This window comes from Helianthus annuus, chromosome 6, assembly GCF_002127325.2.
Source record: "Helianthus annuus cultivar XRQ/B chromosome 6, HanXRQr2.0-SUNRISE, whole genome shotgun sequence".
Taxonomy (NCBI): domain Eukaryota; kingdom Viridiplantae; phylum Streptophyta; class Magnoliopsida; order Asterales; family Asteraceae; genus Helianthus; species Helianthus annuus.
Window position 1 is genome coordinate 19,774,485 of NC_035438.2, and position 18,390 is coordinate 19,792,874.

Below are 18,390 nucleotides of genomic sequence, written 5' to 3' on the forward strand. Positions count from 1 at the left end.
ATGGAAGCTTACACTGTCAGATACTTTGGGGAGAACATGTGGACTGATCAAGATCGAAGACTTGTCATACTGAAAGCTCGACACCGAAGACTTCGTCAACATCCAGGGGGGAGTATGTTGGTGCATATGTCTGTAGACTTTGTCTTGTATCGAGTCATGTGTCTAGATTGGATAGAATGGAGCTCGGTAGGCTAGATAATAGGAGTTTATAGGTGTTGAACCAGGCCAATTCGTGCGAAATGACCATTGTCCATTTCGCACGAAATGGATCATGTCCATTCCATGCGAATTGGCTTCTCCTATAAATAGCTGAGTCATATCATTCATTTGTAACTTTGGATTCCGGCAGCGAAGCTCTGCCGAAGTGTCTCCAGACCGTGTAAAGCTGTGAAATCAATACAAGAGACATTATAAGTGATACTGTGTGTAAATCAAGCTGATTCAACATCGATACGTCTGATTCCGCCTTTCATATTGATCGAGAACTCTTCTGATAGACTCATTTTGATCGAATCTCGATCCTTCAAGTGTGTTTAATGGATGAAATTGTGGTGTTTTATGATTTTGTAAACTTTGTTGGAAAAATGAACTTTGTAGCCGAAATATATATAAACTGAACCCCGAGGCAGCTTGATGACATTTACATTTGTGCATCAATCACTTGTATAATATTGTGCACAGCTCGGTTTTGAGTAAAAGTTATATCTAAATGTAAATATAAATAAATATGTTGCAAGATATATATATATATATATATATATATAGAAACTTTTAAAATGTTAGATATCTTAGTGTAATCGGGGTTTACTTGGTGATCAAAGCGAATAATAATACACATCAAGCAAGTTAGGAGGTGCGGGAGTGCACGCTTGTTTGAGTTATTATAATTCGAAGTGTGCGGGCGGACAGGGGCGGACCTAAGTGAAGCACAGGGTGGGTGGGCGCACCCCATGACAAAAAAAAAGTTAGTGTATTTTTAGGCAAAAAATCCAACCGCAACTCCCTGAAAATACGCTTAAACAACTCATCTGCACCCTCAGCAAATAATTTCTAGGTCCGCCATTGCGGGCGGAGCCCGTACTCTACGAGGGTTCCAAGGGGGCAACGCCCCTAGGCGCAGGGTCCAAGGGGCGGCAACCCCTGGGGGGGTCCAAGGGGCTTTGCCCCTGGCTGGGGTCGAAAATTTAACTGCCATTAGGCAGTTAATCTTCCCTAACCCCAAAATTCGTATTCAGTATTTTGGTCACAATTCTCTGGTTCAATCAATTCGTAGACAAACATACCCTGGTTCAATTTCTCTAAAAATCAGAGTTGTATCTGATTAAATTATTCGATTGAACCACCGAAATAATTTGATCTGAGAGTGATTACATGCCTCTCTGATTATCTGGTAATCTGAAATTCCCTAACATCAAATATCCTATTTTAAAAGTTATAAATAAAAAAATCTCCTCAAAGAATTATGACATTCAAATTAAAAAATAATAATAATAAAAGCCAATAAACGTTGATTGGACTCCATTAAAACAATTTAATTAGAAAAGTAAACGATTAATAAAAGCCAATAAACGTTGATTGGGCTCCATTAAAACATTGAAACAATAATTTAAAAAGTAAACAAAAAACCGATTATTGGGCTCCATTAAAACAATAATTTAAAAAGTAAACAAAAAACCGAATTTATATGATTGCCGACATAGCATCGTTTAAAAAGGGGATTGATATATAGAAAACTCATTTGTGGCAAGAAAACTAGAGAAACTCAAAGCTATCGATTTTTTTTTTAATTTACACATGTAATATACATGTTTTTAAGGGTTTTGAGTAAAAAAAAATAACAATCAAAGAAGCACCGAGTGGATATTTAAAAAAATAAATAAACACGTTTTGGTGTAACATATGTTACATTCATCTGACATATGTTACCCCAGAAACTTGTTTTTCTTAAAATATCCATTCGACGCTTTTTTGATTTTTTTTGCCTAAAGCCCTTAAAAACATGTATATTACATGTGTAAGTTTTTTTTTTTTTTTTTTTTTTTTTTTTTTTTTTTTTTTAAATCAAGATGTTAGAATTTCCCCAAATTTTCTCAATTATAAGAGTTTTCTTCATATACTTGCTTTCTTTAAGTATATACTAATTAAATTAAGAAAATATTTAATAAAAACCAATAAACATTAATTAGACTAGACTAAAACAATTTCATTAGAAAAGTAAAAACACCAAAAATGTATGATTGGAAGTAGACATAGCATCTTTAAGTAATACGAGTAGTTAGATCCACACTCATTGTTGCGGGTACATTACAAACATCGAATGCATGAGTTCAAGCTTATGTGATGCGTTAACCATAGGAAAACACATGTTTTGAATATCTGATTTAACCTAATAGCATTACGGTTGGATCAAAATGTAGAGTAATCAAATTTATAATATACAATCATAATGTATTTATATGTGACCATACTCATACATAAAAAAGTACAAAACCTATATCAAAAGACACAGTCACATTGTGGGTTAAAATTTTACCCTTAGTGTGTTGCAGCAAGGTCGAAACGTAGAACTGGAAACGTAAATAAAATAAGCATAAAATTATATTTGACCTAGATTGTTTCTAAAAATGTTTATGTCGAAACGTAGACCAATTCGAATATATACCGACACATAAATAAAGACATGCACGTAAAAAAATATTTTTTTTTTTGGTAAAGGAATGAAAGGATTAAACTTGGAACTTTAGAAACTCAAACGGGTCAAGATATTTTACAATTTTCAAAAGTTGAGGGGTTTTATGATGGGTGGAAATAGGAGGGAGCGTTTTTGTAAATATCATGGATTTTTGAGAGGGTTGTAAAATAGAGTATTAATATAATGTTAAAATTGCATTTTTCATAAGTTAAAGAGGTTATATGGTAGGTGAAAAAAGAAGATGCTATTTGTGTAAATGGTGAAAAAAAGAAGGTGCCATTTGTGTAAATGGCACCGACTTTTAGAGAAAAGATAGGTACAACTAGTGCAAACAAATGTCCGGGGAGGGCATCGTAGTCTTACTAAGGGGCATGAGGCGTCGTCATATGACAACCATATCTGCAAGAGGCGTGGTAAAAAAGCTACGAGGTGATAGGTGATAGGGGCGTGAAAGTGGCAGTTTAAATAATAAATAAACATCAACCAATAAAACTAAGCCTAAACTACACCCATCAATTAAGAACCTCCACATCACCAAACCAAAGCCCCCTACATCAGTGAAGAATCTCCTGCCCCCACCCCCACGCTGCCTTTCACGCCACCCACGGGCTGGTGTGCCTGGCGTAGAGATGCTTCCACGCCTCCAAACCATGCCCACACCATGTGGTCTTACAAATGTGATGTTATAGATTCAAATCCTTTTAAGTGTAAGATAACGGCGGAACTAAAGTGATAAAAAATTGTCGTTAAAAAATACTAATGCGTACATGAAAAATAAATTCTATTCTATTCTATTCTATATACCTACATTTACCATCAGCGTCTATAGTATTCTTCCCACATTGGATGATTAGTGTACCACCACCATAATATGATTTTTATCCTGCTTTATTAACAATAATTCAAGTTGACCTGGTGGTTAAATTTTTTATTGTTTAGATGTGAGACGTGTGTTCGAGTCATATGTATGCCTCTTTTTAGTTTTTTTTTTCTTTTTGCATCTCTCATCCTTCTTTCTAAATCGATATCAAGGTCACTGTTTTGCAACAGAAATGACCGGAAAAGGACAAGAAGTACAACTAGCTGTCAGGGGGGAAAGGACGAGGCACAACCGTGCACACCTTCACTCATCCAGCCTATAACTAGAGGCCTTTGTTGCCCATTATCTCATTCGATTCCACCCATTCCTCTCCCACTTTTCACACACAAACTCTCTGGTCTTGAGAGGTCACTAGGAGTTTAGGATCACTCCAAGAAATCACTTGTAATATCTTAGTTAGGGGATCCCATTTTGATAGAGGTTAATCCATTTGTGAAAACATATCTTGTGATCAAACCTCACTATCAAGGGTATCATTGTTGGCATGCATAGTCTATATGCTAGGCTTTAATGATAAGCTAAAACTTTGTTATACGACTTGTCTAACACAGCCTATATAGCAGACTAAGAGTTGGTGAACACATGTTAAAATCTATACGTCTTTATATATATTTTATTATTATAACATTGCCCGTTAAATAAAGACCAATCATATCAATCAATCACAAGTGTTATTAACACTTATACGGAGCACCATGACATATCCTTGAGGGTCCATAAGCGGGTTGTGACATCTAGGATCGCAAATTATAGTGTGAAGAGTAGTTAGATGTCTTAAACCCAAACTTAGTTGATTTCTCTTTAAAATGAGTCTTCTTCTAAGAAAGGGCAATGAATTAACTTAATCGAACCTAATTCTATTTTAACCTCAAAACATAATTTGTAAATCTAATGGGAAGCCTTTAAACAAGTCTTTCTACTTAAATTCACCACACCGCTTGTCAATATCCTAACTATAGTATATCCCAAGTGGAGTCAAACCCCAAAGCAATACTCTTCGTGCTCTTGATATTCTCTACTAATTCTCTATTACTTGTTTTTATTTTTGGTTTTAAATATAAATTAACAAACAAGCAACAAATAATTAATTAACTAGTTAATTGCTTAAAGTTGAGTATTAAAAGTCGTGTCTTTTGGGTTCGATACTTGATTCTTACATAAACTTTACTACAAACGATATGTAGACTTGCCTACTATGTGTGTTTAGTCTACATAGTAATCCATTTCTTATAAATTTAAAACTAGACAAATGTGTTTAAAAGTTATTAAGTTATCTCACCTAATCGTACCTAAAAGTTACTAAAATAACACTAGTAAACAAACGCGCATCAGAAGTGCACATGTAGGTTGAAATACAAATTAAATTTATAGCCGGTAAAGAAATAGTCACTAGAAAAGTAGTTATTGAGAAAAATAGTTGTTGCAAAAGAAGTCGTTTGAAAAAATAGCCGTTTGAAAAATTAAATATTCTTTTTTAGTATTTAATTTTAAATTTATTATTAAATAAATATAAAAGATAATGAAATAGTAAAAATAATTAATAATTAAGTAATTATAGATTAAATAAACAAAAAAAAAGAGAAAGTATAGGTGGATACTGGATAATGAGGTAAAGCTTTGAAATAATTGAGATTTACTGTTGAAGATGCTCCAAGTTAGGGGAAGTCGTTGGAAGTTATAGTGTTTTTTGTAATTATTATTAACTAGTTTTATAAATAGCGCCGCGTTGCGGCAGGCTCAACCAGGTCGTTCTTGGTGTGATATCATGTACGTTTTATATTACAACTCATAAATCATATATAAGCATCATTATCAAGATTGTAAAATATCTTAAACAAAACAATGAATGCTAAAAAATGCCACATTTGGTGTTCCGGGACTGAGAAAGTGATCAATATGGCAAATATAATAAAAATTTTAATTATCCGTTTTTAAGACCAACAAATTTATTCACTGCTAAAACCAAGAATGCAAAGTAGCAAGAAGCTAGCTTGCAAACAGTGTACCCCAAGGTTCATAACCAATCACCAAAACAACCATACTACAGCCCAAAGATCAAGCAAAACATAGACCCAGGACCAAAATAACCCAAGACTACACAAATTGAACGCTCTCTAGTCATCCCATGTCATAGTTAAAGTTCGCGACCTGTTTCTAATCCGCAAGAAGCCCAACGTTTTAACCTCTTCCACCACCTTAGCAATTGATGGCGCCTTTTGACTAAAAAGAGATTCGTTTCGCATTTTCCAAATGGACCTGAAGACCGTAATGAACACAACATTCAGGACTTTCTTGTTCTTCGACGTAGGGATATAATTCTGCATCTCCAGAATATCACTAATACGGAATGCAAAGACGGATAAAATGTTACACCATAAAGCAATAACCTACCAGACAGTTTGCGAGAAATGACACGAAACAAATAAATGCTCCGCAATCTCAATATCATCAGCGCACAAAGAATATAGTTGGAAGTCAATATTTATGTTCCTTGCAACCAAAGAGCCCTTGTCTAAAGACGGTCCAGCTCCGTTCGCCATTCCACGATGCATGCCTTTTTGGGCTCCCAACTGTTCCAAACAAACGACATATCTTGCTATACACAATTTCTCACCTCCAACCTCTTTTTCAAACTGCTAACTAAAACGCAATCCGACCCGTCCAACTCCCAAACCCGGCTATCTTTCCTAGCCGACAACACCACCGAACCTACTAAAGGTCCAATCTGAGCTAATTTACCAGTCTGTTGTTGACTTGGTGCTTAACTTGGTGGTGTCGTCACACCTTCTTTCTTTGGCGCACCGCTAACGCGTCGCGTTCGATTGAAGTATACACCAAAATGAAAACAATACTAATAAATTAAGTATACCTAAGGCTAATATGTGAAAATTTCCACCTGTTAAATTATAATTGGGATTGGGAAGGCTTCCATACAAAACATCGACACATCTTTTGGTGTTATACAATATTCATTCTTGGTTTGTAGTGTTATACAATATGTGCATCTAATTTTGTTGCTCTCAATACTCCACCTCCTCTTACCGAAACTCGGGATATCAAGAATGCAAAACTGGAAGGTCTTTGGTTCTAGGTACATCAGAATTATCCAAACAATACAGTTCCCAAGCCTTCAAAAAGCAAATATTTTAAAGCCAATGCAATCCCTTGTATGCCCATCCAACCAGAATCAATGGCAGAAATAGAAATCAGATCTATATGAAAGAGTTTCATGCAACCTGAAGTCATACCTGAAATCGTCATCCAGTATCACCGGAACCCTAGTTCTTTTCCCGTCGGAATTCTCATCGAACCACTTTTATCCAGTGACCGTTGGTTACGTGGATCTGAACGCTGTGTTCGCCGCCGCCGTTGAGGCTTATGGAACCGCCGCCGCCGCCAACAAAACCTGCTTGAAGTCTTTACACTCTCCGTCTCCGTCTCTGTTTCGATTTCAACCCTAACCATATGGATTGGTGAGGACTTTATCAAATTCCATGATGTAAAAATTAACAGTAGCTCATCTTCTATATTTCAAAAGCAACTGCAGAATCATATGTATATACTCTTTTTCAACTTACAATTCCTTTTCTTTTTTTTTTGTTTAGATGCAATATAATTAACAGTTCTCAAAGAAAAGAATTGAATGGATTGTATAGTTGACTTTTTGTCTTATATGGACATTAGCATTCTTCTTCATTACAATTTACAACCAACCGAACAAACACTGATATGGTTGTATTCAAAACTTACTTGTTGCAAGTTATAATTACTTGTAATATGATAAGAGTTTAAATAGGATTAATCTAGAAAGCAAAGGAGGAAGAAGGGTATACCAAGCGATTGGTCTGATCATTTCGGTTTGCGTCCCGGTGCCGTCGTCGGGTTCCGATGTAACGACTTCGTCTCCGATGGTTGCGGCGTCTTGCGGGTTTCTTCGGTGACTGCGATGGTGTTTTTCTGAGACGAGTCATCGCCGCCGCATCCAACCAGCAACACCGCCACCGTGACGCGCGTTTCCGGCCGCCGGGCAGACGGTTCTGCCGTCCCTCTTTCTCCGCTCCGTCTCTCTCTCTCTAATCGTCTATCTCTCTCTCGCTGCGTCCATGGCGCCGTACGACTGCGCCACCACCACAGTGGTGGCCGGCCTTTCGATAGAGCAGAGGTCAGGGATGGGGTTGAAAGCGGAGAGGAGTTGAGGGGGTGTTTCGGCGTGTGTGTGGCCGGAGATGGTTGCCAGAAACCTGGTCGGAATCCGGCTCCGGTGACCGGAATCTGGAGAGGTCGAGGGAGAGGCAGAGAAAATAGGTAAGGGCTAGGGTTTGAATGAGGTGGGTAATTATTAAGATAATAAATTAATATATGTTGAAATCACTATTCATTCAGTTTCTTTTCTATCATTATATAATACTAGTGGGGAACCCGCGCGTTGCAGCGGACTCAACAATATAGGGAGGATCATAATTCAACCCTTAAAATGATTAAAAAAATCATATATAAGTTGTGACGCTTTCAGGTGGTTTATATTTCTGAATTGGAGACACTTCTCAAGTAGCCTACCTACGATAAACCTTTCACAGATCCAACAAGTCATGTGTTATGCATTAATGCCTCATGCCATTGCCACATAGGGTGTTTTTTATATATCCACCTGAAGCTCGCTCATGGCCACTTTTGACAACTATCAGACCGTTCAATAGATAACTTAAACCACATGTCAAATACCCATTTATACAATAAAAGAAAATGCACTCTAGGCTGCTATAAAAAGAAACGGATAATTAATGGCAAATTTATATAGATATTCTTCAAGAATACTACCTGAAACTCTATCAAGCATAATTTGTTTATGATGCAATATTTGTTACTACTAACAATATAAGATCTGTAATGGAAAGTTAATTATGCTCCAAATACATATTGTTTGTCATCAATAAACTACACAATTAATGATTTATCATAACTGAGTTTATATTTAATTAATTCAATAGTAAGACAACATGGTATTATAATTAGTAAACATCATTTACGTATCTGTTGCTGCATGGAAGTTGTTTGGACGAAACCAGTCCCACGACTTTGACCTAATCAGACAGCTAGTGCAAACCTACGACCACCAGCCGGCCTCATTCCAAGAACCAGATGCTGCTGCTGCTGGTAACCAAATCCAACCTAAAACCAAAAATAACATAAACAAAAACTTCAACATGCTGCTAACAATTGAGCTCGAATGTGTACCAACCATGGCAGTAACATTGTGGAAGGCCAAATACCGCTCTTTCGCATTCCATGATGAGGTAACCAGGCGCCATTTCGTTCTGTCATAAATATAAATCATCATCATTATAACCAAAAATAAATAAAAAAAACAAGTTAGAAAGAAAAACATATACACAATCATGTTGTTAAAAGGATAAATCTATGATTGTGACTTGTGAGGGTGTGGTTTTGTTCATCATGTTCACTATCTAAAATTTGAAGATCTTCTTCTAGCGATATAAGAGACAAGGTGGAGAACGAACTGGATGATAAGGAAATTAACTTTTTACTCTAACCGAATTGAGTGGACGGACTCATCATAAGCAATGACATAGAGTATTATAGCAAAAATCTATAACTAACCGGGATGACATACCCAGCAAATAACAGTTCCGGACCAGCAATTATAGGCCAAACTTAGGGTCAACACCCAGCCACAGGAAACTCGGAGAGCTGCAAACTGACTAAGAATTCCGAATAGGTATAACCCATACCGAGAACCCGTATGAATACAGATTGTGACTCCTGTAACATGCAGATTCCGGACCAAATACCGTACCCCGAGACTACGAACCAGCTGATGAGTTTAGCCTTCATCTTGATCCGCAGCAGCAAATGTGTATGGGCTTTTAAAACCCAATCTGCAGCCTTCATCTGAGTCTCAAAATCAGGCCCCAAACGCAGCAGCATATTCTTCACATGCAGTCTTTTAACCTTAATAAATCCTAAATCACTTTATTAAAAAGAATGATCAGCTGTTGAAAGTAAATATAAACAGTTTATTTTGTAGCAAAACCTCCTATCCTTATAACCTTAATAACATACTTTTAAGAAAGAATTTGTGAATATGAGATTGATGAAATCAATGGAAAATAACTGTTTAAAACATATTGTTAATACTTTAATTCACATATTTAAAACAATAAATAATATACATTTTTAAAATATAAATGGGTTAAAGGTAATTCATGAATCCGTCAAACACAACCCGTTTAGCTAAACGGGTTCAATTGAAACTGACCCGAAACCGGTTATACCAAACCCAAACCCACGAATTTCGTATTGGGTTTGATCTAATAGCACAGAACTCAGACGATGATCTCCATAGCTGAAACATTAGTATTAATATATTAAACTTGAATAATGAAGATGTTAAGGTAACATGTTATTGTAAAGAAAGAAATATGGCACCTCGAGTGTTGCACTTGGACCAGGAAAAGTCAACGTGAGAGACCCTCTGTCTCCAAGCAAACCGGAAGCTACAAAGAAATTCTAAGAAATAGAAATAAAAAAATGGGACGGTGATAAATTAAAGAAATAGAAATTAAAAAAAAAATGAAATTTCGCATACCTGAAATACCATAACATTCTGGTAATCAGACTTCTTGCCCTGAAACAACACTTTCTCCACCTTCAAAGAGTGCGCTTCTCCTGCAATTTGTACGCGGAAAATGATCACCAAGTTGAATATCATTTATCTGTATATTACAAAGTTATAACTACCGAGTTCACACCAAACAACCAGACTAACAAATCTATATAATATAATTTACACAAAGTTAAAAACCTGTTATATTATATAATTTATACAAAATCCTTAAATCCAGTAACACCATACCTGTACAATTAGAACCATATCCCAAATCCCCCGTCTTTTATAATGAGACTCAATAAAAAACCCATACCTGGTATTTCTTGTCATAACAAGCCTAGGGTTTCTCTGGCCGTAGTGGTTGATAACACTCGCCGGTCTCTCTACCGAAGCCCCAATCCGCCGTTGCTTGAGCCCCAATCCGCCGTTGCTTGTTCACCGCCGTAGAACACCATTGACCGCTGCAGAACCCTAAACCTTACTTTAATAGCAGCCGCCACCACCATTGAGTTATTCTCGTCTCTCAATTTGTTCACATGAACCCTAGAGCCTCGCAATTCCTCACTGGTTCCATCTGATCTTTATGTGCCGATTGAGAATTGAAGGGGAGATTGAAGGGCAGTCGCTTCATCCAGATCCATTGTAACCACCACCGGCGCCATAAAGAAAGAAATGAAGAGGCAGCATTTATTTAATCCCACTACAAAATCCCACTTTTAACCCTACTGGCGTCTTAAAAATAAAGCCAAATCCCTGTTATATTGGCTTGCACTCCCTTGTAAATGTTGCTTAATAACTTGTACTTGTAGTAAAATTACAATTTGGTACATCACTTCTCCTTTTTAATATATTATAGATAGATAATATAATTATATAATATAATATAATATAATAATATAATATATAATATTAATATATATTAAAAGGCAAAGGGTTCACACTCACCTTTTACTATGGTTAACCAGAGGATTCTATGTGACAACCTCCATTTTTCTTTTTTTCTCTTCTCTTTTTCTTAATTTCTTTTTGTATTTTACTTTTACACTTTTTTTTGTATTTTACCTTTCCCTTCTTTTTTTTAAACTTTTTAAAATATTAATGGCATAATGATCAACTACCTACAGTAATTGACGTCAATTCCTAATTGGCACACACCGCCAATCCCCTCAAGATCCTGACACTACTTTTTGTTATCATTAGATAATACTTTATTTCATTTTCTTTTTAGTCTGATCCCATTCATGATATTTATAACATCGAACTGGGGGAACATGACGAGATATAACCCGATTCGCATAATCCGAACCAATCAAACACTTTTTTAATAAATAAATAAATAAATAACACACATGTTATTCTAGAAGGTTCTATTCCAAAAATAAAATAGAACATTATCTCCCAAACATTAGGAAGATCTACATGTCTCCAATTTCTCGGGTACAATCCCAACATAAATAAAACTTCTAAAAAATGAGAAACCCTAACCACCAATCACAATAAATAAAGAGATCAAACCGAAGGTAACATCAACTACTCTATCATCTACTTTCTCTCTCTCTCTCTTTTTAAACTTATCTGCCCATATAGAATACTAGTTCTCTCTTTTTAAACTTATCTGCCCATATAGAATACTAGTTCTCATAGGGTGGTCACAGAGATAAACTCATTCCTATAACGAGTCCTAACGGTGTTTTATTTTGTAGGCAATAGTTCTGATCGTTGTCATGGAAGTTAACCCAAAGAGATCATGTCGCAACCCCAGACCCTACCCTGGGAGCGGGAGCCGCGAACATGAGCCGGTGGTATCGGTGTTTATTAATTTGGCAACGGAAATGAGACATCAGAATCGTAATTAGGAAATAAATTCAGAGTTTGTAAAACACCAAACTTTTCGTACTAAACAAATGGGATAAAACCCATATTTTATTTATAATATCTTTATAGGGATAAACCCTAGTTTGCTGAAAATATAACTTCTTCTTTTATTCAGGTAATTTATAGCCACTTTATTAAAGCCTTCAGTGCTCTATAGCTAGCTTCTAGTAGCTTCACATCAAGTAACCTGAAACGCGTTTTAAAAATATTTTATCATCAAGAAATACTGGCGAGTACATTCCACTTTATACAAAGACACCTTGTTATCACTTTACAGTATTAAGGGGAATTATAGTGTATATGTCTATCAATTATTCAACACAGTATGCGACTGGGGACACTCCCCTGTGCTCGTGGTGTCGCAACCCCTGACCCCTACCCCGGGAGGCGTGCGGCCGCGGCCTACTTAGAGATGGTGGTATCGATGATTATTCATTTTGGCATTGGAAATTACATCAGGCCCGTAGTTAGGAAATATTTTATCAAAGTAAAATACCACATTTTTATAAGATTAATCACATGGGAAAATCCCAAGTTTTCAGTATATCATATTATAGGGTTAAACCCTATTTTATTGAAAATAAAACATCTTCTTTATTTAGGTAACTTTTTATAGCCACTTTTCCAAGCCTTCAGTGCTGTACAGCTGGCTTCTAATTGGCTTTCACATTTTGCTACCTGAAACGCGTTTAAAAACATTTTATCAGCAGGAAATACTGGCGAGTGAATCCCAGTTTAATCAAAACAGGTTTTATCATTTTACAGTATTGAGGGAGATCTCGCAATTATATTTGTTTCCAATTCTTACTTTCATTACCACCCACGGTACTGTCAACCCGATTTGTGGTCATGTTACTACTCCAGTGTAGTAACAAATTTTGTATACAAAACCCTAACATACTGACGATAATTGTAGAATTACAAATACTTAATCACTGTTAATCATAACGTAAAATAATTGAGGTTTTGTAAAACAATTTATACAAAAAGGAGATTACTCACTACTAGAAAAAACACCTTTCTTGACATGCATTGCGTATCATGAAAGGGTCTTTATGACACGCAAATGCGAGTCGTTGATTGAGGAGTCATAAAATTAACATGACATGCATTTGTGTGTCATGTTTTTATGACACACATTTAATGACACGCATTCATGACACACATTTAATGACACATATTCATGACACTCATTTTATGACACATTTTAATAACACTCATTTTATGACACTTTTTAATGACACACATTCATGACAAGCATTTATGACACATACGTATGACATTCATTTACGCGTGTCATGCTTTTAATTGTATAATTTTTTTTTATAAAATTACTAATTTGCCCTGCATACATGTATAATAACAAAAACAATAAATCTTTTTTCATAAAACAAATACACATATATATACCAAAACAATCCATTACATAATCATTTGTCAAGTACACTACAAATATTTTAACGTTAACAAAAAAAATTGTTTGTCAATACATTATCAACACCTAAAATACGATTTATAACTTAAAAATAGAGTTAACCGCATAAGTCAACCAATCTTCACGAATGCCATCCATATCCGCAGCCGAGTATTCTTCTACTTCTTTCCCAACCTGAGACAACAATTAAATAAAATAAATCTTAAAAATCAGAATTTAATCCTAATATATGAATTTAAGCATTTGTTTGTATATATAAGTACATATTTCTCTAATATACAGACTAAAATATGCCTAAACTTACATTATCATTGTCAAGTATTTCAACTCCTTCGTAAGCTATCTCATTCATGAACTTCATCACATAGTAGCCGCATTCAGTACCTCCTGGCTGACGTGGACACTACCACAATTAAAAATATCAAGAAATGTGAAACCATTGCGATTTAAGTTTAAACTAAAGGGTGTCAATATTTACAATATCATTACAACCACAATTTACATAAGGGATTAAGTGCTTACCCTAGCGTTAATCCATACGAGTTTAACCCTTATGTTGGCACCACTTTCTGAAGCATACATGGCCATTGCCCTGTAAAAAATCAAAATTATATCAAAGTATATTCCAACTCATTTATCATCCATTATGATAATTTGTATTACTTACGTATCAATAATTTGCCTCAACTGCTCATCGACACTTCTAGGCCGTAATGAATAAAGATAATAGCAAGTAGTTGTTTTCAGGTTTAGTATTGCCAACACCCAATGGTTTCTTCAAAATCCAAAGTCCAAAATTCAGTCAAAATAAATTAAAATAATAGGTCTTTATGAATACTTGTTTAAAAGGAAAATCAAACCCGGGATTGTAGGGCAATAGGATGATGTCATTGCCCTTTCTTTTATACAATCGATCTGCAAGCGCTCTACTTGCATCCTCGATGTGTTTGGGTTTGGGTTTGCGTTCATCAGCCCGCGAAATTGCAGACGAGTTCATGAAAGATATTCCAGGATCATGTATTTGCTCTTTCTTAATTTGCTCATACAGGAACCTGCAGTTAACTACATAAACCGAATCAATAAAATATTTTTGTTTTACGAACGGTAATTTATACTAGATATAGGCACTTACATTATATAAGAAGTGATGACAGCACCAGTCAGCTCGGTGAATATAAAAACCGCTTCAAAATCATCACAATTTTAACCATAACAAAAATATTGTTTGTCGATACATTCTTCGACACCTAAAATAATTGTTTGTCACATAAAAATAAAGGATGTCCCACAAGTTGACCACTCTTCACGTATTCCATCAAAATCATGATCCGTGTATACCTCTTTGCCTCCCCCAACCTAAGAACAAAAATTTTAAAACAAAATACACTTTGATATGAAAAAACAATTGACATAAACCAATCGCTACTAGCAAAACGAACAACTCCATAGATCAACACAGTTTGTTAATCTTGCCATATAACAACATATTCAATCACCTACTAATTCCTAGGGTTCCAAATTCAAATGTACATGTTGGTTCACAAACAACAACTACAATTATAATACCAAATGGGGTTAAATTGCTATTAATATGCATTTAAAAAATGGGTCATACTGTTGTTAAAATTGAGTCTAACTGATGTCATATATGTTGTTAAAAATGAGGTTAAATTGTGTGTCAAAATGTTGTTAAAACAGGGTTTAATTGATATAAAAAAAGAGTTAGATTGTTGTTAAAACAAACTTGCAGATGCACACAAAATGCTACATTTTAACTTGTAGATGCGATCATTTTAACAAATCGTCTGACAACACACATAATAGAGACTTCTTAGCAAAATTGTCCAAAGCGAAAGCTAGAAAGAACTTACATTTTTACTTGTGTCATCATATGTTTCAGCATATGGGTTTCAGCATATGCACGTCCTTGGGCCCTTTTACATGTGCATAAACATTTGCGTTAAAGTAGGTAACTCCTTGTTTAGGCCATCATTTTTCTGTATTCAAGATAATATAAAGACATTACCATATTGAACATTGAACAACACAAGTCATGAACAAAACAAAAATATTACCATCTCGTCCCGAATCCTAGTTAAACTTTTTGGACCGGCCACAGGCATATTTTTAAGACATTCATATTTCCTGGGGCCACAGTGTGCGTATATTTTTTGGAGTCTTCGAACTTGCAAGTAACTTCTACAAATATCCTGTAATTGAAGAATTGAATATGATATCATCGGGCAATATAGATGTACAAACTGTGAAGTCAATCTACAAATAAATCAAAACAAAAAACACCACTGATGATTGTTGATTACCTATTCAAAGTAATTCAATTGGTCTAGGTCGATGATGATGGCAGAAGCTCTCAGTCTCTGACGATGAAGGCAATATATATCCAACTATGCTTGAATTATTGAGGCATCCACATTCAATTGATCATACCATCAACATAAAATCACTGATGAGGCATAATGGAGCCCCTAATGAAGAGATAGTCTTATTTAGAACTTAATTTTAAAGCCTTAAATTAGAGTTTTTTGTGATTTATGAATAGGAATTGATGTAATTGACTTAAAGTTTTATAAGTATATATGGATCTTAAAAGGAAATAACATATAAAACAAGACGGTTCGGTTGTGGCTATGGTGACACACAACCCTGTCATAGTGTCTTGTTCTTTACTTTTGGGTCTAGTTTAGTTTAGTGGTTCGAGCGGTCTTATGGTTCGAGTCAGTTGTAAGCCTCTAGTACCGTTGTGTGGTTTGAGGATGCAAGAGGGTGCACCTGGTTTTTGGGCTACGGTAAATGGAAACAGAAATGTTTTTTTCTGGTGCCATTAACACCACTTTATGTGCTTTCATTAGTTATATACTTGTATTGTACAATGTTGTGTTATTAATTTTTATAAATATTTTAATTATATATAATCTAATATTTTAATGGCACAATCTATCAAATCATTCTTTTGGACAAGAAAATCATGTTCATTAAAAAACATGAAATACCATATCATACAGAAGAGGCCAGTAAGATGCATCTTGAAGACTTGGTTGAAGCATCTCATCAAAAAGTTGGTGTGCATCTTTAAACCTTGGGTTTTTTAACAACACAACAAAAAAAGCTTTAGCCCTAAATCATAAATATACATGCTTAAATCACCACACCACCATAATGAAATAGAAGATATAATTGCAGTATCATCTCATACGGTTCAACTAGTACCTTAATAACATATGCAAGTAAGTTGGAAAACACATACGCGGTCCCGGTTCAAGGGCGTTGTAACAACGGCATTAGACGGTGATACAGACGCCCGACAGTTCAAGCAACATGGCTAGTTCCAGGTTCATCTAATGGCGCGATGGTGGAAAACTGAATATTGATTAGTAGGGCATTTGATTTGAGGAGGCGGGGGGATTTTGGTGGGAGAGTAAAATTGAAAAATCAGATTTGAGTGGGAATTTTGGGGAAACTGAATTTGGGGAAGGATTAATAAACCTTTTTTAACTTTACATAATAATAACAAAAGTATGTAAGCATAACATAAGTTATGAAATGATTAAAATCTAAAACTCCTATTAGTGTTATAAACTAGACATTTTAGGCCCAACCCATTACTTATGGGCTTTAGGGTTTATGGTTTTATTTATCTATATATTGTAATGTTGAATAGAATGAATGAAGAGAATTCAGTTTTATCTCTATTTCTCTTGCGTTTTCAAGCACGTTACACCATCGCTGCCGGTGTCGTTCTTCGCGATAAAACCTGTGGAAGCAACCATCGTTTTTTTGTTGGGGCAGCCCTCTCGCCTGGCGAACCAACCGCAAGTGGTTCACCACGACAACAGTCTCAGTCGAATCACAGCCTCTTTTGTAAGCCGCTATCACGACACCGCCGCCGTGCATCATCAGTTCCCCACCGCCTCTTTTTCTTTCCATATAAGTTTCAATACCAGGGTTTTATTTTTATATTGGATTGGAATTGTGATAAAGGATTTTTGGGGATTGTGTAATACCAGGTCATAGTTTTATTTTTCCTGTGTGCCAATTTATATTTTATTATATATATTGTTTTTGAAACAAGAAATTGTATAAAGATGTTACAACTTTTTAACCACAAAGTACAAGTCACGATACGATATGTTTCTGGTAATAGTAATATCCGCTCTGGAAAAAGGTTTTAAAAGTTTTAAAAGATTCAAATGACATAAATTTTTTCAGATCTGGATCAACTTAGTACCATGAAACATACAAGTCCTAAAGCCTGGGTTACAAGTGGATAAGAGCTATTAATCTGTATGAAAAAAATTTTTGATCTGGATACATAATGCGTGTGTGGGGCTGTTACAACCTCCATATGTTTTCCCTATTTTTTTTTCTGTTGATGCATAGGATGTCTGTTGACTACGTCTACATGAAGTCTTAGGTCAAGTTAGGTCAACACAGAGTCAAAAATGTCTAAATATGTATTGTTAGATATAGGTTCGCTTATACGTCAAAGTTGTATAGAGGTCCGCTCATAGGTACGTTTATGGTTCGCTTATTGTGCTAGGTTGTAGGTCCGCTTATATGAACTTTCATATGAGCGAACCGTTGAGACCTATATATAGGATGTCATTCTGAGCGGATCTAGTAGTGATGTATGTGCTCTGGAGCGAAACTCTGTCAAAATTATCTTAGAAAGCTATAAAAGCAGTGGAATTGAAAGGACAAGCTGTTGTAACGTCATATATACTGATTCCGCCTTTATATGTGATGATGAACTGTCTCGGCTGACTTTTCGGGTCAAAACAACGGTCCAACAAGTGGTATCAGAGCTCAGGACGAAGAGTTCATACTACTACAGCTTATATCTGCAGAAATCTCTCTTTTCT

General features: G+C 35.5%; 1 long non-coding RNA gene across 8 annotated transcripts; it reads right to left on the bottom strand.

Moving 5' to 3' along the window:
• Nucleotides 1-5,512: 5,512 nt before the first annotated feature.
• On the bottom strand, nt 5,513-11,013 carry LOC110911943. 8 transcript variants are annotated; one of them, XR_004860254.1, is made up of 9 exons: nt 10,514-11,012; nt 10,180-10,259; nt 10,020-10,100; nt 9,850-9,936; nt 9,205-9,553; nt 8,812-8,887; nt 7,406-8,741; nt 5,964-7,029; nt 5,513-5,890 (listed from the first exon to the last, which is right to left on the bottom strand). It is a non-coding gene; the product is annotated as an uncharacterized LOC110911943 (long non-coding RNA). The 8 variants fall into 8 exon arrangements; XR_004860253.1 differs by having other exon boundaries at nt 9,205-9,561; XR_004860250.1 differs by having other exon boundaries at nt 5,964-6,142; nt 6,821-7,029; nt 9,205-9,936.
• Between the last annotated feature and the right edge of the window lie 7,377 nt (nt 11,014-18,390).